The sequence below is a fragment of the Paramormyrops kingsleyae genome, chromosome 23 (assembly GCF_048594095.1).
Source record: "Paramormyrops kingsleyae isolate MSU_618 chromosome 23, PKINGS_0.4, whole genome shotgun sequence".
NCBI classification, from domain to species: domain Eukaryota; kingdom Metazoa; phylum Chordata; class Actinopteri; order Osteoglossiformes; family Mormyridae; genus Paramormyrops; species Paramormyrops kingsleyae.
Window position 1 is genome coordinate 10,487,306 of NC_132819.1, and position 23,134 is coordinate 10,510,439.

At 43.1% G+C, this 23,134-nt stretch overlaps 1 long non-coding RNA gene across 5 annotated transcripts; it reads right to left on the minus strand.

The window, feature by feature from the left end:
* Positions 1–532: 532 nt before the first annotated feature.
* LOC111839663 (uncharacterized) lies at positions 533–23,051 on the minus strand. Of its 5 annotated transcripts, XR_011984879.1 has the most exons (6): positions 20,867–20,989; positions 18,994–19,289; positions 13,984–14,163; positions 12,757–13,799; positions 9,827–9,958; positions 533–4,353 (listed from the first exon to the last, which is right to left on the minus strand). It is a non-coding gene; the product is annotated as an uncharacterized lncRNA (long non-coding RNA). The 5 variants fall into 5 exon arrangements; XR_011984880.1 differs by lacking the exons at positions 533–4,353; positions 9,827–9,958 and having other exon boundaries at positions 11,029–12,920; positions 13,491–13,799; XR_002837150.2 differs by lacking the exons at positions 533–4,353; positions 9,827–9,958; positions 20,867–20,989 and adding an exon at positions 22,805–23,051 and having other exon boundaries at positions 11,029–13,799.
* Positions 23,052–23,134: the final 83 nt, after the last annotated feature.

Genomic DNA, 23,134 nt, shown 5'->3' on the forward strand with positions numbered 1-23,134 from the left:
GCATGGAGGACACTGGCTATTCATCTGAAGTTAGAGGCGTAATCAGCGAAAACACTGTCGGAGAGGAAGGTATTGGGGAAATTGTTCATTCAAGGATTACATCTGTGTCTGAGGCTGGTATCACAGAGTCTGTGTGTATTGGGAGTGACGTAAGTGCAAATTCATTCACTGACACAAATGTAATGTCTCACTGGCAGATGTGGGAAATTGTACAGAGGCTGCCGTTAGGCCGTTGCTGTCTGTTAGACCAGAGCGTTATCTTACTTTATTCTGTTCAAGTGCTATCAGTTTAAAAGAGAGTTTACTTTTGGGCTTTTTCTGAATGTTTTAGTCGCATTTTGATAATTCATGGATATTTGGTGGGGGGTGAGGTAATAGAGCGAGTTCTGTTTATTTCCCTTCATTATCCATTAGTTAAGGTCAATGGTATTATTGTGGCGGGGGTTGGGGGGGGGGGGGGGAGATGTCGTGTCTGCTGGGAACATGGCGGGAAGGGAAGCACCAGAGTCCAGAAATTCTGATAAAACTCGGGTTTTAATAAGGGCAGGACACAATCAGGAGCACAATGAGACATTAGCGACCCAAAGACGTTAATGACAGGACTAGGGAAACTGACTCGAACGCGGACTGAAATACACAGGATCAATTGGAAATAACAGGAAACAGCTGGTGACATGGGGATTTCACACGAGGTTAACGAGGGGGGCGTGGTACACGAGAGGATCGGACGAGCAGGGCGTGACAGAACTGCCCCCCCCCCTCCCAAAAGGCGCGCACTCCGGGCGCGCCTAAGGGAAGCGAAGGGACCAGACTGGGGACACGAGACCTGGAAAACAAAAGAATAAACATTAACGGGGCACAAGGAACAGGACCAACACACAGAACAGGCACAGGGACTACAAGCTGGACAACCATTGACAAACCACAGGGAATGCAGACAGGCACAGGGGCACCAAGAAAGGAGACTCAGGGGAAACATCAACGGGAGGAACAAAGGGACCCAGAGTGAACTAAGGAGAAACAGAGGGACGAGGAGCAGACACAAGGGGCACAAAACCAAGCAGCAGGAAGGGAAAGGAAGGGAAACCTGAGGGGGCAGAGCAGGAACGGGAGCAGAAACATGAGGGGGCAGAGCAGGAACTGGAGCAGATAGCTCAGGGGGCAGAGCAGGGGTTTGCGCCTTGGCAGCGGGCGCCGCTCGTTTGGGGATCTTGGGGACCCGCCGGATAGCATCTCCAACAAACCTGGCCCCTTTAAAAGCCTGGCTGATTCCCCGGAAGGGGTGAGCTGCTGGCGCTACCAGCGGTGTGAGGCGCACGCTCCTGCGTTAACCAAGCAGCGGTGGCTGCAGGCAGACAAATGTCGGGTGGCTGCAGGGAAGCGGTGGCGGCGTCAGGCACAAACACCGCCGGACTCAGAATTAGGAGAGGTTCCTCCCAACAGGCAAGAGGGCAGGCAGCGGAGATGGAGACAGCCCCTACGAAGACACCTCTGGTGTCTCCTTACGTCTCCGGCTTTTCCGCTTTTTCTTCCCTCCCGCTTCTTGTGACGGAGTCGGGGGCACCTCTGGAAGCTCCAACAGCGGACCAGAGGGTATTCCGCTGTCCAGGGCTACCTGCTGCATCCTCCTGGACCTCGGGCTGTTGCAGCCAATAAATCGCCTCGTTTACGAGACCGGGGTATTCAGCCTCGGTCAGCTGAGTCATCCTCTTGCCGAGTCCTGTCATTCTGTAGTGTCCGCTGGGAGCACGGCAGGAAGGGAAGCACCAGAGTCCAGAAATTCTGATAAAAGTCCCGTAATGGCACTGCATTGTGTTTCGGTATGTTGGTGATGTCACATGGCGTGGTGAGGGAGGTGCTGGGCCAGGCCAGGCTAGGGACCCTCCCATTGTGGCACTCTGCATTGTGTTTCGGTATGTTGGTGATGTCACGGCATGGTGAGGGAGGTGCTGGGCCAGGCCAAGCAAGGGACCCTCCCATTGTTTCACTCTGCATTGTGTTTTGGTATGTTGGTGATGTAACATGGCGTGGTGAGGGAGGTGCTGGGCCAGGCCAGGCCCAGGACCCTCCCGTCGTGACACTCTGCATTGTGTTTCAATATGTTGGTGATGTCACATGCTGTGGTGAGAGAGGTGCTGGGCCGGGCCAGGCCAGGCCTGGGACCCTCCTGTCATGGCACTCTGCATTGTGTTTTGGTATGTTGGTGATGTCACATGGGGTGGTGAGGGAGGTGCTGGGCCAGGCCAGTACCGGGACCCTTCCATCGTGACACTCTGCATTGTGTTTCGGTATGTTGGTGATGTCACATGGTATGATGAGGAATGTTCTGGACCAGGCCAAGCCCAGGACCCTCCCATCATGGCATTCTGCATTGTGTTTTGGTATGTGGGTGATGTCACATAGTATGATGAGGGAGGTGCTGGGTCAGGCCAGGCCCGGGACCCTCCTGTCGTGGCACTCTGCATTGTGTTTCGGTATGTGGGTGATATCAGATGGTGTGGTGAGAGAGGTGCTGAGCCAGGCCAGGCCCAGGACCCTCCCGTTGCGGCACTCTGCATTGTGTTTTGGTATGTTGGGGATGTCACATGGTGTGATGAAGGAGGTGCTGGGCCAGGCCAGTACCGGGACCCTCCCATCATGACACTCTGCATTGTGTTTCGGTATGTGGGTGATGTCACATAGTATGATGAGGGAGGTGCTGGGCCAGGCCAAGCCCAGGACCCTCCCATCTTGGCACTCTGCATTGTGTTTTGGTATGTGGGTGATGTCACATAGTATGATGAGGGGGGTGCTGGGCCAGGCCAAGCCCAGGACCCTCCCATCTTGGCACTCTGCATTGTGTTTTGGTATGTGGGTGATGTCACATAGTATGATGAGGGGGGTGCTGGGTCAGGCCAGGCCCGGAACCCTCCCGTCGTGGCACTCTGCATTGTGTTTTGGTATGTTTGTGATGTCACATGGCATGGTGAGAGAGGTGCTGGTCCAGGCCAAGCAAGGGACCCTCCCGTCGTTTCACTCTGCATTGTGTTTTGGTATGTTGGTGATGTAACATGGCGTGGTGAGGGAGGTGCTGGGCCAGGCCAGGCCCGGGACCCTCCCGTTGTGGCACTCTGCAATGTGTTTTGGTATGTTGGTGATGTCACATGGCGTGGTAAAGGAGGTGCTTGGCCAGGCCAGGCCCGGGACCCTCCCGTCGAGGCACTCTGCAATGTGTTTCGGTATGTGGGTGATGTCACATGGCGTGGTGAGGGAGGTGCTGGGCCAGACCAGGCCCGGGACCCTCCTGTCGTGGCACTCTGCATTGTGTTTTGGTATGTTGGTGATGTCACATGGCGTGGTGAAGGAGGTGCTGGGCCAGGCCAGGCCCGGGACCCTTCCGTCGTTTCATTCTGCATTGTGTTTCGGTATGTTGGTGATGTCACATGGCGTGGTGAAGGAGGTGCTGGGCCAGACCAGGCCCGGGACCCTTCCGTCGTTTCATTCTGCAGTGTGTTTTGGTATGCTGGTGATGTCACATGGCGTGGTGAGGGAGGTGCCGGGCCAGGCTTGGCCCGGGACCCTCCTGTCGTGGCACTCTGCATTGTGTTTTGGTATGTTGGTGATGTCACATGGTGTGGTGAGGGAGGTGCTGGGCCAGGCCTGGCCCGGGACCCTCCTGTCGTGGCACTCTGCATTGTGTTTCGGTATGTTGGTGATGTCACATGGCGTGGTGAAGGAGGTGCTGGGCCAGACCAGGCCCGGGACCCTTCCGTCGTTTCATTCTGCATTGTGTTTCGGTATGTTGGTGATGTCACATGGCGTGGTGAAGGAGGTGCTGGGCCAGACCAGGCCCGGGACCCTTCCGTCGTTTCATTCTGCAGCGTGTTTTGGTATGCTGGTGATGTCCCATGGCGTGGTGAGGGAGGTGCTGGGCCAGGCCTGGCCCGGGACCCTCCCATCGTGGCACTCTGCATTGTGTTTTGGTATGTTCGTGATGTCACATGGCGTAGTGAGGGAGGTGCTGGGCCAGGCCAGGCCCGGGACCCTCCTGTCGTGGCACTCTGCATTGTGTTTTGGCATGTTGATGATGTCACATGGCGTGGTGAGGGAGGTGCTGGGCCAGGCCAGGCCCGGGACCCTCCTGTCTTGGCACTCTGCATTGTGTTTTGGTGTGTTTGTGATGTCACATGGCGTGGTGAGGCAGGTGCTGGGCCAGTCCAGACCCGTGACCCTCCCGTCGTGACATTCTGCATTGTGTTTCGGTATTTTAGTGATGTCACATGGTGTGGTGAGGGAGGTGCTGGCCATCCTGTTCCCTCCTCTGTCTTTGTGCTGGACCCTTGTGTGTTTTTTTTGCTGTCTGGACTGCTGTGTCTGTAAAACATAGGCAAATACACCAAAACATAGCAAATTAACATTTAACCACTTACTAACCACTAATCTGCCTCGAAAGAACTTTACTGCTAATTACCTTTACCAAAGGTAACTGCTAATTACCTTTACCAAAGTGGGCATGGTGATTTGTTGAGATATATCATTTTGAAAAATGCTAAACATAATACATTTTATCAAAATCTTTTGAATGAAACAAACTTCCACCCAGCTCATTACCAAACATGCTTCAACACATAAACCCACGGGTGGTTCCATTCTATTCCCTTAAAGCCAGATGAACATGAGGCAGATGCTGGCTCCTTATTCGCTGCTCCATATTCAAAATTTCCGTTCTTCCTTAAATGTTGGGAGGCCAACTGCAATGACGCTATTGTACCTGTAGGTGGAGACATTTCAAAAGAGTCGAATTGCAGCCCATGACAGGGCGTTTCTGTCAAAGAGGAACGCCCTCCCCATGACGTTGTCATTAAAGTACTGGAGTACCTCAATGGAAGCAAGGTTTGTGGCAAATGTATTTTGCATAGAAGGCTGGTACATGTTAATGAGGTATGTTTGCATGTAACTTTTTGTGTGGTTTTTCCTTAAGCCTTATGCCTTGTCCACACGTACACGGGTATACAGTGGTACCTCAGAACTCGAACTTAATCCGTTCAGAACTCCGGATCGAATTCTAAAAAGTTCTGATCAAATTTTCCCCATAAGAAATAATGCAAGACCAATTAATTGGTTCCCGGCCCCAAAAAATACACCTAAATATATTTTTTTTAGCATTTAAATACAAAATGAACCGGATAAAACAAGAAGAGCATATACTGTACTAAACACATCTACGCACATTTATCAAAACAGTAATTTGTAAAGTAAGAAAATAAATGTTTCCAAACAATGTGTAAAGTTAAAAAAAACAATGTGTCCTGCCCCGTTCGGCCGCTCCTTCCGTGTGTCACGCCCCCTCGTTATCTCCGTGTGGAATCCTCGTGTGATTAGCTGTTTCTGGTTGTTGTCATTAGTCCTCTGTATTTAGTCCGTGTTTCAGTTTGTTTCCTCAGTCCGGTCATTGTATTGTCCGTCTGCGTTTTCCCTGCCTTACCAGTAATTAAACCCTGTATTCCCCAATACCCTGATGTCTGCGCCTTTGTCTCCGTTCCGTCCCCGCTTGGCACGACAATATTATTATAATTAAATGTATTAATGATTTATTATTAATATTAAAATAATTAATAAGAAATCTTTATTTGTAAATGTATTTTATTATATAATAATAATTACTGTTACTGTTTATCATTGTCTAAATGTATTTTTACTGTCTAAATATATGTATTCAGCTAGTGTAAACATGCAGGATGCTATCACAGCGAATGCGAGGCTGAGACTGAAGCTTTACCCTTTGTTTCCGCTGAGAGACGTGCCGCGTGACTCATTTCGAGTCCTAGGTAATTTTTTTTTAACTGGTTGGTTCGACTTTTAAGAAATTCGAGTTCTATTGAGTTCGAGAACTGAGGTACCACTGTATTTTAAAATGGTGTTTTTCCTCCACCGTTTAAAGAAAAATCCCCATCCGCACGAACATTGTCTTCTAAAAAATTTCCGTCCACATGAAACTGCTAAAATGCGCTGTCAAAAGCATGCCAAACCAACAGGTGGCATTATAACTCTAACCGTACTGCCATGTTAGCCAATCAGAAGCCTAATTGCCAGTCCTGTTAAGTTGAAAACCATAGCACACATTCCGATGCCTGTGTTGATCAATATAATGCGAGAGTGACTCAACATTTATCTGTACACATGTATGAAGTCCTGTCAGCAAGATTAGCACAAGCACTATTTCGGCTAAGTCCGCCATTGCTCAAACTCGCCTAATGTATACAGCAAACAGCGCACGCTCTGACGTTAAACAAAGTGGACAACGGCGCACAATCTGATGTTTTCCCTGTCTACACGTCGACGCTGAAAACGGAGTTTCTTAAAATCTTCACCCTGGATGGAGTTTTGCAAAAGCTCCATTTTCAGTGACCTGAGACGCTGTTTACGTGTGGACAAAAGCCCAAGGCATATAGAAAAATGTACCCGTGTACATGTGGACAAGGCATTAATGTCAACTCGATAAACGATAGAAAACAGTGCGTGTCTTGTCATTGCAGAAGTGTGGGAGAACAGGCAAATTCCTGTGTATTGTTTTTGCGTTGCTCCTGAATCAGAAGATGGGTGCTAGGAGTAAGTAAATAAGTGTGTAAATAAAAACCGAAAACAACTGGTATGTCCCTGCTTGGTTTGTCATTGGTTACATTTGGTCATCCTTGTATAATCATACTGTATATATAGCCTTGACTACAGTACACTTAGTTATCACGTGTTTGTTTTATTGGTGACTTGAATATTTTAATAATTTAGGGTCAACCGTAATCAGCCCTGATTATCATGTCCCAGCGCCCCAGAGGCAGGAACGGGCACCTCCGCAGTAGCCTGTCTGTTTAAAATGTCCAGATCACCGGTTCACAATCCATGTCCTTGCGAACCCCTGTCCTGCACCGGTAATTCCTACCCAAAACACCTGATCCTATACTGGTAATAGTTGGAACGGGTGTGGATCAGGATCAGGAACGAGTATTTCTGGTCTAGATGTACCACAGTCGCTCTCTAAAACAGATTAAACAGTAGTAGCGGTATCATAATGCAAACGGTATTCAACCAAGTTAAGTAGTAGTCGTGGTATTGTAGGCTAATTAGAACTATTTATATTTGTTATGTCTCATGAGAAAACGGTTTTAATACATATAAGCAAAGTAGGAAGCCCCTGGCAGAATTTGTTTCCTGGTGTGGGCATTCGTGTTAAACGTAATGGCGTAAGCACCAATGAACACGATGAGGGACGTTCCTGTCGAGGGCGTTCCTGTTTTTACGGGAATGCACCTCACGAGAAGGGTCCAGCTGCAGACGCCTGTAGAGAGGAGCTCCACCGGAAATACATCACTACCACAAGAAACACGTGACCTTAGCTCTGTGTTACAGCGAATAAACACTAACCTTAACCCTATCCCTAACCCTAACCAGAGCTCCACTTTACGTCCTTAAAGATCACGTTCCTGTGGAGCTGACGTATTTCGGGTGGAGCTCCACTCTACAGGCGTCTGCAGCTAGATCCTCTTGCACCTCACTGCAACCCAAACCTTCCCACAAATTTTAGATTTTATTTTAGATTTGCATTTGCTAAAATCTTTGGCTGATATCTTCTTAATTAACACCTGTCTTGACCTACATATCGGTACAGTAGCCTACAGTAAAGTTTGCTTACAGAAATATCATCTGCATCTGATTATAAAATGAGACAAAATGCTTTTCCATATTTTATATCCAAATTTAGAATTTCAGTTTATCTAGCTAATAACTGATTTTGTAGTTAGAAAAATATAAATGCTATTTTTTAATCTTACAAACACCCTTTGACATTATATAATTTATGTAAAATTGTATAATTTATGTATGTCTGTTACATATAATATGAAACTTGAAATTGATATGATGCAGGCTATTTGATCAAACAACAGATATTTCAGCTTTCATACATACAGCCACTAAAAATGTGTTTCAGTATCACAGCAAATTAAAGCTGAAACAAAACATTCGTTACTTTTCTGGCCAAAGGAATTTTTCACTTACACTTACAGCCTTACTTAAATGTGAAAATCCAGTTTTTGAGGTTAGTTAGCAATGTAACATGAAAATCAAAGATTCCCCCATGACATTATCAGGCAATGTGTTCAATTCCAATGGGAAAAGCAGGGATCAGTGATTTCTAGACATTTCAAAAGAGTCAAATTGCTCCTGAATCAGAAAATGGGTGTTAGGAGTAAGTAAATAAAAAATGAAAACAACCGGTTTGTCCCTGTGGTTGCAGTTGTCCCACCCCTCTGGACATGTGGGAAGGCAGAGAACATGGATGGTCAGGTAGATAAAAATGATACGTACAGCAGCACCAGCTACCATAGTCACGGTGTACTAGGTTGTGGGTAAGCTAAGCTGAAGTAATAGGTCTTTAGTCGAGATTTAAAGACCGAGACCGAATCGGCATCCCAAACATAGGCTGGTAAATCATTCCACAATATAGGGGCCCTGTAGCAGAATGCTTTACATCCCACTGTCACTTTATTTATATGAGTGGACGATGCGGCTTGTAAACTTGAAGTAATTCTGTCAGATACGCAGGAGCTACACCTTTAAGTGCCTTATATGTAAGTAGGTGAACTTTGACGTCAGCTCTAAACCTAACAGGAAGCCAATGCAGGGAACTAAGAACAGGGCTTACGTGTTCAAACTTCCTGCTTCCTGACAATTCCAGCTGCTGTATTTTGAATACACTGCAAGGTATTAAGTGTGCAGTGTGTGCTGCCAGATAACAGAGCATTACAGTGTTCTAACTTACTGTATACAAAGGCATGTATCAATTTCTCTGTCTGCAATAGTAAGAAATCATTGCAGTTTGGCAGTTTGGCGTAGTTGTAGGAAGCACGCCTTATATTGGATTCAGATTATATGACTGGGAAGGCCACTGAAGAACACTGAGCACACAGTCATGTTCTTGAAACAAGTTTGAGACCATTTTTGCTTTCTGACCTGATTATCATGCTGGAAGAGCCCATTAGAAGATGGGTAAACTGTCAGGAATGGATGCATATGGTCAGCAATTAGGCTGTGGTAGCAATGATCAATTGGTATTAACTGGTCCAAAGTCTGCCAACGACACATTCTCCACCCCAGCCTAGACTGTTGACACAAGGCTTGCAGGTTAGCTTCATGGATTCATGCAGTCTGGCCATTCTCCTCTGACACCTCTCATCACCAAGCTGTTTCTGTCCATGGAACTGCTGCTCAGTGGATGTTTTTTGTTTTTCACACCATTCTGAGTAACTTGACTGTTGTGTGTGAAAATTCCAGAAGATCAGCAGTTACAGAAATACTGAAACCATCTGGCACCAAAAATCATGATCAAAATCCCTGAGATCACATATTTCCCCATTTTGATGTGAACATTACTTGAAGCTCCTGACCTGTATCTATGTGATTTTCATGGTTTACACTGCTGCCACACGATTGACCGATTAGATAAATATATAAATAAGCAGGTGTGCTGGTGTTTCCAATAAAGTGCTCCCTGAGTGTAAGTTGATTGAGGGAGTATATACTTATATTACTTGTTTTTGTAAAACAATCACCTTACACTCTCGAAAAAGATGCAAGTTAAGTGTAATTTTGTTTCCAGTTACACCAAAACAACTATAAAATGTACAGCAAGAAGAACCTATGCAACAAAGCTACCAAAAATATAACTTCATGAGATGTTGTGAAACCATATTGGAGACACTGAGCCTCAGGAAGAATAGCTATGTCTTTGCCTTCTAAATAACAGCAGCACCCTTACTATTAGTTATCGTTTAGCTGAATAGGTGTAACTCACCTGGAATTCATCATCAAACGAGCAGAATAACCTTCTGACAGGAGGACGTGGGTGTGCTCCCTCGTCATGTGCTGCTCTTTCTGTGCTCGGTGCACGTCTGTCTTTTTCACTTCAGCTCCCGTAAAGTTCCATCTGTTGCAGTGCAGCATGGAGCAGGCGGGGAAAAAAGGTGACGATGCACTTAAAAGCTCCAAGACAAAGGAGTTTATTGACAAAAAAAGAGACAAAGTGGAAACTAGAAAATAAAGGAACCACGAGGGGTCAAAAACTCGACACGGAAAAATAACTAGGAAAACCACACATAAACTAACAGAGGGAACTGGGCAACTAAGGGAACATAATGAGGAAAACCAACCAGGCTGAAAAACACTCTGGAACAAACACCATTGCCCTAACATTCCAACAGCAACACACACAATGAATCAACAAGGAATAGTAGGAGAGCAAGCACTTAAATACAACAGACAGCTGAGCTAACGAGGAGGCAGCATATTATAATAATGAACACAAGACTAGGGAAACGCCAACAAACATTCAAACATTCAACACTAATTACACACTAGGAATTCAACAAATATAGGAACACGTGGAACTTAATAAAACAAGGCACAAGCTTCACAAGGAGAACGCAGAACTAATAAACACTATGAAAAAGATAGAGAAGCAATAAATACAAAATAACGGATGAGGCTGGTGTGAGGCCTGTCTGAAACCCACAAGGAATCGGTTAACAGACTGCATGCTGCATACGCAGTCCACTAAGCTACATGGCAGTTTAGGGTGCAGAAAAAACACACTAGGGAAGACTAGGAACTAAGACAGAGGGAGCAGGTTGGCCAGCAACTCCTGCTGGCCAAATGGGAACTGAACACATAGGAAAGGGATGGACTAAACGACAGAGAGGAGGGAAGGCGGAATGGCCAGCAATGCCTGCTGGCCAAATGGGGACCGAACACATAGGAAAGGGATGGACTAAACGACAGAGAGGAGGGAAGGCGGAATGGCCGGCAATGCCTGCTGGCCAAACGTGGAAGGGTCACAGAGGGCGGGCCGGATAGTACAGACCCCGACACCATCACATCCAGCCACTACAGTCAGGGCTTGATCCGGTGCCCATGTTTTCCCTCCGTATTCCCATTTCTTTGCTCACCACTCTTGAAAACCTGCTGGGCTGCTGGGATTGCTGTCAGTGCCTTATGCCTTGTTATTAGTAAGTACACTGTAAAAAATTTTGCCGTATATTTTACAGTAAATTACTGGCAGCACAGATGCCAGTACAGTACTGTAAATTTTACAGTAGGCCACTGTATATTTATTTTACAGTTCATTACTGTCAATTTACTGTAATATCTTTAATAACAATATAATACAGTATACCTAAACTATTGTTAATTACTGTAAAACTACAGAAACTCCTGTAATTTTTTCCTGTACATTTAATTTACGGTTCATTACTGTATTCAGTTCTTATGTAATTTACTGTAATATCTCAATATAACATTACGGTATATCTACACTATATAAATTAATGTAATACTAGAGTACACTTGTACTTTTCACTGTAAAAGTTTGCATGCCTTTATGTGCAGTCTATATTTACTGTAGTTTTCTTATGTTAAGGCATATTAATGAAACAATGCATGCATGCCATATAACCTACAGTATATCTTGTGACTTCCAGCGTGGTAGACAATGACTGATTTAACTGATTTGTTATACGCTATAATTAAACTTTTGATACACACACAGAAAATACACTGAAACCATAAATATGTTCTGCATAAATCTCTACTGCAAGTTTTTAGAAATAACATATTTTGTTGGTCAATTTCTTTTTATTTGTATATTTATTGTATTTTATTTTTAACACATGTAAAATATTCCAGTTGCCGAGCTGTCCGGAAGGGAGTGATAGTGAAGAAAAGGGGTAGGGAGAGAGATTAAAAAGGAGGCGAGAGAGGAGAAAAAAACAAAAAACAAAACACGAACAAAGGGGGAGACAACAGTGGGAGAGAGGCTAAGAAAGACAAGAGTAACGTAAAAAGCACATATCAAGGAAAAAAAAAAAAAACAGCATTTGAAATACAACCAAAAATGGACAAATACAAAGACACAACCAGAATTAAAGAAAATAAAACAGATATACAGACATCCAAAATTGTTGCATGTGCTTGGAAGGGAGTGAGGAAGTGGGTTTGCATGTGTGTTCTTCTGTGTGGGGGATGTGTGTGAACACGTATACGTGTGTTGGGTGCGTGTGAATTTCTCCATGGAATGTACTTGATAGCAAGGGCGGGGGGCCGCAACCCCACCCCACAAGAGCCAGAGGCCAGCGGAGACAGGCCCAGGAGACCCAAGGCGTCCACAGCCCCCCAAGAGCACAGAAGAGCCAAGGCCCCACGTTCCCATGACAGCCGCGTCCCCACCCCAGCAGGAGGAGGAGGGGAGAGACCCCAGGCGCAGCCCCCCGCCCTTAGTTTACAAAAATCTTATTTTTGTATAAAGATGTTAATGGAAAATGTTCAACAATTCTTACATTTCCAATGTTTCACCATCATGTCATTAAAAATTATTGTGATTTTCGAAAATCCAAAACTAATTGTTGAAATAATTAAGCAATAAACAAACTAACATCAAGTTCACAGGAGCAATAGTATGCGAAGGGAACAGAAGCAGGTAGAAAGTCTTAAAAAATAATAATTCCAGGGGGTCACGTTCGGCAGAATCCCTACAAACAGTGAAGTACACAAGCAATAAAAAAAACCCTGCTAACTATTAACCATTTTAGTTTCACAGGTAAATTTCACATCACTTCCGACAGATTTCAACTCATTGAAATCTGGTTTTCAAAAAGTTCAGACACAAAGCTATAAATGAATGTAATATCCTAAAATAGTGCTTTATGTGCATGAATAAAATGCTTCAGGTACCTTATATGAAGTCCCATTCAAACTCAGTGAGCTTTCTAATTAGTGAGCAAATGTGTGGGTTGATGGCAAAAGACTTCTTCTGGACTAACTTTCCAGTCTTTTTGCTCTTCATTTTTCCTTTGCTTGCCTTTGACCCTCTCTCTGGGTTGATTTTGAAGAAATTTCTGAAAGAAAAAACATGCACAATCAATCTATCTGTACAAGGAAAATCGTTTATCTTTGTGTATGTCAGAGTGTTTGTATCTGTGGGTATGAGTGTATGTTTGTTTATATGCGTGTGTCATTATTGAGGGATTTCTCAAATTAATTTGTAGTTATTTAATTATTTTCATTTAGTTCACTCTAAAGCTTTCATATTTCTTATTTTTGTTTCTTTCTGTCCTTGCTACTCGCTCATCATGTTCTTTGTCTATCTCATACAACTTACTCTACCAAGTCAGTCTGACCCCCCGGCTCCAGAAGTCTGTATGAAGACCATAGATAAAGGGCCTGCTGCCCTCAGGGGGAGCGAGAGACAGTTTTTAGTGTTTCTCAGTCTGAGAATGTGTGTGGTATATTTGTGTCGGCCTGGAAACGTGTGGTATATATATGAAGGCCTTTGAATGTGTGTCTGTGTCTGTCTGAGTTTAGTGTGTGTCTGTGAGTATGAGCATAGTGTTGTTGCTAATAAGGTTTATAAGTAAGGACTTTCCAATGTAATTCACTTTTGAAAAGTCAATGTCACCAAATTTTACCTTTGTATAAATTCAAGAGTGCAAGCAGCGCCATCTTGATATTGGAGGTTAAAGCTGTAGTAACACACAGAGTGTTGCTAACCCAGACATGAAGGTTGGCTACACCCCTTGGCGAATCACCTGTTCTTCAATTACAATCATCCATTTCCGTTTACTAAAGCCGTCACCAACAACCATCAAAATTTATTCAAACGTTAAAAAGCAACAAGAAACTGAGCTGATGAAAGGTAAGATTATACTAAGAATTATCAGCCTTGGACTATTTGGTAGGCAGCAGGTCCTCTCAATATCAGCCGCAGTGATTGTCTCCTGTAAAATAATAACACAGTGCACAAAAATTAGTCAAACACAAAAATATTTTGTCTAAGTACAAAATAGAAAAATAAAACTCAGAATAAAACAGAGGGTAACTTACGTCAAGTTGTAAATGAACACATTTGCTATGGAATATGCCATTTAAGAAAATGCATATCTTTAAAACTGAAATGCTTACTTCTGTCTGGAATATGAGGTCCCATTTTTCTTCCTTAAAACCTCATCACCTTCATGCATTCTGACTTTTTTGATGTCATCGTTGGTTGGTTTGTTCCTAAAATAGTCAACAAGGAGTTTCCCTCGTTCTTCAATGGCTTGCTCCATTTTTTAATTTCGTGAATGTTTACACGTTTAATATCTGAAAAATAATCAGATATAAAAATGAATATTTTGGAGCCTGTGGTGGTTGGTGCTGGAGCGTGTGTAGGGGGGGGCGTGGTGACTTGCTAGGGGAGGCAATGCCTTCCAATGCCCCACCTTGACGCCGGCACTGCGCACCATAGTGCAGAGAACATGGAGCAGAGAAAAACCGCAACAACAAACTATATGGCGAGAGAAAATGAAACTGAAGCGTGATTTATATTCAGCATTAAATAACTAAATGAGTTATTTAATGTTAGATATAACTAACGCTTCTGGTTCAATCACCAATATAAGCTGAGCGCACGCTTTCTTCGTTCGTATAAAAAACGAACAATAAGTGTAATGTATTTTGTAATGGACAGGACACAGACCTGGGGGGTATTCCATGAAGCCGGATTAAGGGAAAGTCTGACTTATTTCGACAAGTCAGTCTTACTTAAGTGAGAGTTCCGTTCCATCAACGTGTCTGAAATGAATCCCCGCTGAATTACTATGGTAATTTACACCTGCGAACAAGTCTGCTCCGGACCAGGCTAACTGTCTCGCTTAGTTTAGCGTTGTCTCAAAGAACGTCCGACGTGTGGCAAGACGAGAAATAGAGAGAATAAAAACCATATTTTCTGAAGTAAAGCTCTGCGTGATACTTCCATAATATGGAGAACAGAGCTGAGATTGCTACATAATCAATATAATAAAGCCTATAAAATCACGTCTTAGTATTCCAATTAATTCTAAAATAATTACAGTAAAATCCCGTTATAGTGGACTCGCTTATAACGGAATATCGTCTATAACGGACGAGGTCCGCTGGTCCCAGCCGTGCGCCTATATGAACATGCAGAAAAAGCATCGGATATAGCAGACTCGCATGAAACGGATTTTCGCATATAATGGACAAACAATTTGGTCCCCAGTGCCGCTTTTAGCTGTAGTTTTGTTCGGCAAGACAAAACAAGTTTATTATCATACATTTAATAAATTATATATATATAAAAAAATAAACATTTGATTCATGATGTCGTGTCCAGTGTTCTTTTTCATCCATCCATCTTTTATTAATATTATTTTATATGTCACATATGCATGTATGTAACAGTACGTGGTTATATAGAATAAGGGGACACGCGCGTGCGCGCGTTAGCGAGTTATGATGGTTGCACAATTGATTTTTCCTTGGAATAACAGTGGAAAAATAAAGTAGCAAGGTCTGAACATCAGTGCTCTCGCTACGCTACCACGGCCACGATGCTAATAATTACAAGAATAACATGCGAGCATTTATAGTTTGATTAACTTGATCTGGTATTTAAAATCTAACATTTTAAATAAACCAACAAAAGCCAGCCAAACAACATAAATATGCACATGTTAACATGATTAAGAATATTTCATATCGTTCATAATAGGCAAGACAGTAACTCAAAAACGTACAATTTTTACACTTTTAGCACTAACATAGGAAACGATACCCTTTTGGGCAGCTCCGCCTACAAGGCATGTGGCTTGCTGGTGATATTCAGCGCAGATACGTACGTAGTCAAGATTATTAATAGTTACGCATCAGGTCAGGTAAAGTTGAATTACTACATGTACAGTATAATTATCTATACCACAAGTGTGTCTGCTGGTGTGTGGCATGCGTAAATGGTGTCGTGTAGTTGTTTTCTGGGCATACAGCAACTCTGGATATAACGGACTGTTTTGCCAGGTCCCTTGAAGTCCGTTATAACGGTATTTTACTGTAAAATAAAGCGTACGCTTTTACAAAGATCAAACATGAAATGCAATGACTGAAATTGGAAGAAAATCTGTTAAAATAATATGAACAGGAAAATATTGTCAGGGTCAGCCCCTGTTGTCTCACTCTGTGTCCCTTCCCTGTTTGGCCAGCAGGCGTTGCTGGTCATCCCGTTCCTTATGTTAGTCTTTGTTCTCCCGTGTTACCTGTCTGGTCATGTGGCTCAATGTCTTGAGCATGTGGTTGTCTGTGTACCCTTCTGTCCTGTGCTTGAATCCCGCCTCCTCTGTTTTTGTATTTTACTCCCTAGTGTTTCATTTGAATTTCTTTAGTTCTTGTGTCTGATTTTGTAGTTGGGTTTGGTTTTGTTCCTTGTGCCCCTGCTTGTGTCTTTACCTGTTTAATTCCCTAGTGTTGGTTTCTGTTTCCCTGTTTCCTTGGTTAGTTCTTAGTTTCCCTGTTTTGTTCCTTTCAGTTTATTATAGTTTCACCAGTGCCCTGTTTTCCTGGTCTGTTAATTAGTCTCACGTGTCCTGTGTTAGTCTTATTACCCAGTTTTGGTTTCTGTATTTAAGTCCCTGCTTCTGATCTGTTCTCTAGTGGTTCGTTGATTGTATCTGTGTGTTGTTGTTGTTGTTGTTGTTGTTGTTGTTGTTGTTGTTGTTGTTGTTGTTTCTGTTTCTTCTTCTTTGTGTTTCATAGTTGACGGTAGATGTATATCTGGTTTTTGTTATTTAGTTTTTGTTAATCCCTTTTTAGTTTTTGACCCCTCGTGGTCCTTTGTTTTTGCTAGCCCTGCCTTGTGTTTTTTTTTTAGTTCAGTTAAATAAACCCCGTTTCTGTTCTTTGAGCCGCAAGTGGGTCGTCCATCCTCTCTGTGCCTGCACCATGCCTCGCTTCCGTGCCCAAGCCGCCCGGATCCATGACAAATATTTTTATATTTTGTTTAGTCACTGTCTACTTTGAAAGTTTGTTACTAAAATAGCAAAGACAAGATACGGTTATTTGTGCAGACTATTTCACACGGATGTGATTGGAAGTATTTTACGGAGATCAAATAATATTATACAGTAATAATGACGCGTAAACTCAACCAAGCTGGTTTCCCGTTGGTTATGGGGATCGAACCAACGACTTTCGCGTTATAAGGGGACAGCATAAACCACTGTACCACCGTACTAAACACGCGTAACATTTACGTAACTTATGCATTTAGTCTCTTTAATTCATTGCCAAGCCAACTCTCTGGCTGTGTTTATGGCCACAGTATTGCCTTTTTTAACGATTACATCTTTGTATTTTTCATACAGCTCCATCAGCAGCGTTTAATCTGCGGCGGAAAGACACACCGCTCTCGTTTTACAGGCTTTCCGACTCATTTGGTCGATCTATCGTTCATCCATTTATTTATTTATCGCGGGTGTGCGCACTAAGTGAGACTAGGCAAGTATGTCTTGAATGAGCCTTGATTAGTTAAAGCTGAACTGCGTTCGTGGAACGACATGAGGTTAAGTTTAGAGATGGAGGTAGGTTGAGTCTGACTTTTTCGGGAAAGTCTGCCTTGCTTTAGCTACTTTCATGGAATACCCCCCTGCAGCTTAGCAGTCAGCCAACTTTATTGTAGTCGGTCGGTCAACTACGGAAACCCAGTACACACAATACAAACCGTGCTTTCACCACATTAATTATTGCTGCCAGTAGATGGCAGTACATTACATCTCCCTCCTTAACAAGGAAAGAAAACATTTCACTGCTAATGAGTTATAACCTAATAAACAGTATTATGCCAACACAGGTCTAAAACTGAAGTTCCCTAAGGGTTTACCACTCTATATTACCAAATAACCAATACCATAAGTTGCGGTATTAGTATTAGTCGCAGTAGCCCCAGTACAGCAATAACTGAATACTGAACATTAGCTAACTGGGCTGTCTCATAACTTGGAAGGAGAGGTTACTAGCACTTCACTTCCACAGGCGTCTTTACCACACCTGCCCCTAGTGACAATCCAACACTAGACCTATCAGTTATAGATTGAGTCTATTAGGAGACTTCACAGTCCTGCCTCGCTTGGTGACGTAACGGCCAACTGGCTGGGTTTGGACAGAGCTGTCTGGTTGGTCAGCTGATACAGCTGGTAGTTCTAAGGAAACTGGAAGATGTGGCTCCTTATCCGTGGATGGGCCAGATGGTTCTACCCAAGGCTAGAGTCAACCAACCTACAGAATGGGTGAGTTCCATGGTAGCAGTTCTCTGAAATGGAAAAGTAAGAATCTCATTCTTCAAAAGCTGCCTCAGCGGAGCATCTACTTCACTGAGGTTTGGGATGAACTTGGACAGATAAGTCACGAAGCCTAAGAAGCGTCGGACTCCATCTTTGTCAGTGGGTGCAGGTAGGCATCTGATCGCTTTAACCTTTGCAGGGTCTGGTTTCAGGCCTGCCTCTGTTATTAGGTGTCCCACATATGGCACTGATGATTGGCGAATGCGGCATTTATTGAGATTTAATCTCAGATTATAGCTTGTGGCCCTTTCAACCACTTTGCGAAGGATAACGTCATGCTGTTTTACCGTAGGCGTGGTGACCAGGATGTCATCCATGATGCTTATGGCTCCATCAATGCCCTCAAGCATCTGATCCATTATGCGTTGGAAGATTTCTGGCGTCGACTTTATCCCAAATCGCAGCCTGAGCCACCTGAATCTTCCGATAGGGGTGTTAAAGGTTGTGAGAAAGGATGATGCGTAATCTAACTGTATTTGGAGGAACCCTGATTTGGCATCCAAGACAGAAGACTTTGGCACCTGGGATTTCTGAAACAACCTGTTCCATGGTACGCATTGAATGATGTTTCCTTTTAATGACTTTAAGTCACTTGGACCTATGCAGATTCTTACTTTTCCATTTCAGAGAACTGCTACCATGGAACTCACCCATTCTGTAGGTTGGTTGACTCTAGTGATGTAACCATCTTTCACCATCTCATGGAATTTCTCCACTATCTTCCCCCTCAATGCTACTGGTTGTCAGTGGATGGGATGGATTATGCCCTTTGTGTTTGGATCAATTTTAATTGAGTATTTACCTGGCAATGTACCAGTGGTTTGCGACAGCTCGGGAAAATCCTCCAGTCCTGCTGGTATGGTTTGGGTTACCTCGCTGCTCACAGTAATGTTTCTTTCTGCTTCTTCAGCTTGGGGTTTCAGTGAGTTTAGTCGAGCTATGAGACCTAAAGCCTCTGCTGTTGCACCACTTAGCACATTTTCCTGTGCAATGTTCACCAGCTCAAACTTGCTATTTGCTTCACAAGCTTTGTACCTTATTGGAAGTTCCACAGTGGCAACGGGTCTGAGTGTGTGGTTGGAGTACGAACGGAGCACTCTGTTGGAAATATGGACAGAGAAAAACAAGTCCAGGAAAGACTGCTAGATAAAGATGAGGATCTCATGCTAGTGAAAGCCATCGAAATTCCTCAGTAATTCAAAATGTCGCAGAGACAGATAAAAATAGTAAGAGAGGAAGACTTATGGGTAGGCTTATCTGTAGTGTCTGCAAAAGCAAAGCCTGCCTCCTCTAAGCATAAAGTATTTAATAAGGCATATAGGAAACCCACAAAGAATGCTTTGTTCATCCAACCCAAGTGTTGCACAAAGTGTGGGAAAGATGCACAACATCTGTGGAATAAGGGAAACTGCCCAGCCAAAGGCTCTGTATGTTCCTATTGCAACAAACCAAACCACTGGGCAGCAGTATGTCACAAGCGACCAGTAAGTGCAGTAAGTGTGGAGTCTAATTTGGATTCAGTCGATGAGGAGATTCTGAGCATGAATCTGACACGAACAGTTGCTCCAGAAGATGACAAATGGACCGTTTGTCTCAAGCTTCTGTCTCAGGATGTGCAGTTTAGAATTGATACAGGCGCCAAGTGTAATACCCTAACATTGATACATCTATTTACAACACAATCCATTAGTTCCCATAGAATAGTGAAAACACACACACGTGTTTTTGTGAATTGTGAGGACATTCTATAGGTTTCCATTGTTTATATACTCTACAAACTATTTTCTATTGCCCTAATCCAACCCTCACAGGGAACATTTAAAAATATTTATAAGCCTTTTGAAAAATGGGGGCATGGGCAAGGTCCTCATAAGTCACCTTCTCCTGAAATACCTGTCATACTCATACCATTATACAAATTTGTATCCTGATATGTCACAAAGATGCACACACGCTCAAACACAATGAAAGTGTTTCGAAAACCCAAATCTATTTCATTACCAACATATAATTCAAAATATGAAAATATAATAATTTATTCATCATCTACTCACTTTGTTGTGAGTTAAGTAATGACAGGATTTGATTTTTTTAGTTGAACTTTCCTGAAGCTCAGCTTAAATTCTAACATTGTATGAAACATGTGATCAGGGGCGCTGCTAAGGATTTTGGGCCCCATGAAAAGAATCTTGACAGGGCCCCCAACACAGCTGAGACTTTTTTCATATTAATTTACATAAAATCATGCGCTTTTATGGTATTTTGACTATCATTCTCATATATTTAAGTCAATCAGACAACTAAAACTGTGTATTGTTATTTTTTCCAGCGTTTTCTTGATCTAACATGGGGAGAAAATTGAGTTCCCTTATCATGCACTTTTAACACTAGAACGGCCACCAGCAGTCATTTTAACCGCAACATTTAAACTTAGGGTAATTATCTTTAACACTAGAACGAACAAGGCGTCATTTTGACCGTTTTGAAATTTGCATATTCAATAACTTTGTCTAAATAAATCACAAAGCCTTGCTGCTCCCTGACTTTTCCTAAAACTACATGAATTTTCATTAAAACTAGTTTAAATATTTGTGTAAATAAATATTTAAACCGTAGGCTACGATCATTGTCACACGGGCGGTCCACTAACAATTTAGTCCTACTTACAAACCCACCTTTTCTTCTGAAATATTGGGTAACATACTGTCGACCCTTTGCCTCTTTCACTTGTCTTATTTTTTTCTCTTTCCGTTTTTGGCTTCCAGATTTTTGAGGCATTTTCACTTCTGCCGGCGCAATAAGTGAAGTCAAGCTGTTGCCTCCATACAATTTGGGCGGACTGAACCATTTTATGATAATCGAGAGGGGGAGAGGGGCTCACGGACGTTTGTGTTTCCTAAACAAACACATTTTTTGACACCAGGAAACAGCAAATAGAATAATTTTAAGTTAATAATTTTTACTATCAGCACCACAATTTTATTGGGGGCTTCTCTGGGCCCCCTCTCAGTCATGGGCCCCGAGAATCGTCATCGTTTACCCTCCCTTTACAGCGCCCCTGCATGTGATTGCCTGGTAGATGCTCTGACCGACCTGCTGGTGGATCTGAGGTCTGATCACACTGACTCTGACTAGTCTCAGATATGGAGCTGCTGTGGGATCCAGTGCAAAGGGTAGGGTCTGTTTGAGCCTGATCTGCCTGTTTGTGCTTCTTTATAAAGAAGTCTGATATCTCGCCCTTTCTTTTCATGTTTAATTGACCCTGTGCAAAAATATTACAGCCTGGTTACATCTGATGCAGTTAGAAACATATTTATCCTAATTAAAAATATCCATTATCATACCTGCACATTAAAATCAGAAACAGATCTAAATAACATTATTCTGAAGAAAGTATATGAGCTGGCTATTCCATTTAAACTAAATTTAACTCACAAAACAACCTAACATTACTTCCCCATATTAGCAAAATATCTGAGCATCGTAAATTAAATATAATAACTTACATACATGGTATGTGCATGTAATACTAGCACAGATGAAGTATAGCGTTAACTGTGAGGGGTTAATCTAGGGTGACCAGATAATCCATGTCAGGGAGGACACTTTGAGCTACTTCAGGTTTTACAAACTACTTTCAAATTGAAAGGCTCCTGTGCTCGGCTAATTAGTTAAGCTCTTCTTGTGCTTTGACTGGTTTATTTCCTTGACTGAAAGACTCATCCAGCTGTTTCACATTAACATTAGTGACACATGCATGATTATAGGAGACTGACCAATCAGCACACAGCAAGAACTCAGTGCTCAAGTGAAATTCAGGTCCGTTTAATTGAAATGGTAATTTACAATTCCTGTCCTAGCTCAGAGTGTCCTCCCTGACATGGATTATCTGGTCACCCTAGTTAATCATATTATTATTTTCTTTCTAATTCTAAAAATATGACTAACATAATGAAGACAGCAGATTTGGGAAAACAATACTAGCTTGATAGGACGGGGTGATCTCACCCCACCCAGTTTGGAGAAATTGGGAACTGACGGTACGCCAGCAGGTCAGGACGACCTGGCACAAGACACAAGGAAAACAGGAACCCACTGAAGAATGGATACTTATTTTTGTTTATGCTTAACAAAAGAAGGAAACACGTACTTATTAATCCATTAGGAACATGTACTCACTGGCTAAACTAGAGCAAATGTTAAGATGTGTTGTAGTCACGCGAAGGGAAAGTTACCGAGAAGGGGAGGGGGCGACACCCCAGAAGGCCTATAAGGGGACAGACCTGAGACTTGTGAATTGAGCATCTTGTTGTACATGCTGAATGTATGTCAGATAGTCGCTCCCAGCTTGCAACCTGATATAGAATAATAAACTGGTGACTTGCAACTACTCCTCGACTGTGCTGTGAATCTCTTCTCATCAACGGACCCGGCGAAGTTTGACTCCAACAACTGTCTAAAGTGCGAATTGATCTCTCTAATCTCATTAAGTTAACTGATGTCGTCGGCGCCTCGTTAACTTACACAGCGGATAATAAACGGTACTCAGCAAACAAACCTTATAATAAACTATAAAACGTATTTCAAATATGATGTTTTATTATTCTCCTTACCGTGAAACCATGCTCTTGTCTTCGGCTCGTCTTTGATTTGAAAATAGCTTGAGCAGCGTTGCCGGTGTTATGCCGAAAAAGGCATCCCTGCCGTAGAATGCATGCCTGTCTCTAAATGACCGATTGGTGGCTGATCTGAAACGAGTTGAGCTACTTTGTCGAGTAAGGCTACCGTAGTGCTAATCAATAGTAAAACTCTAACCCTAACCCCCAAAAAAACTCTAAAACCCTAACCCCTAAAACCCTAACCCTAACCCCCAAAACACCCCTAGCATCAGGAACTGCCAGCAGCAAATAAAATTTTGGGGTGGCACCCGGGGTGGCCAATCG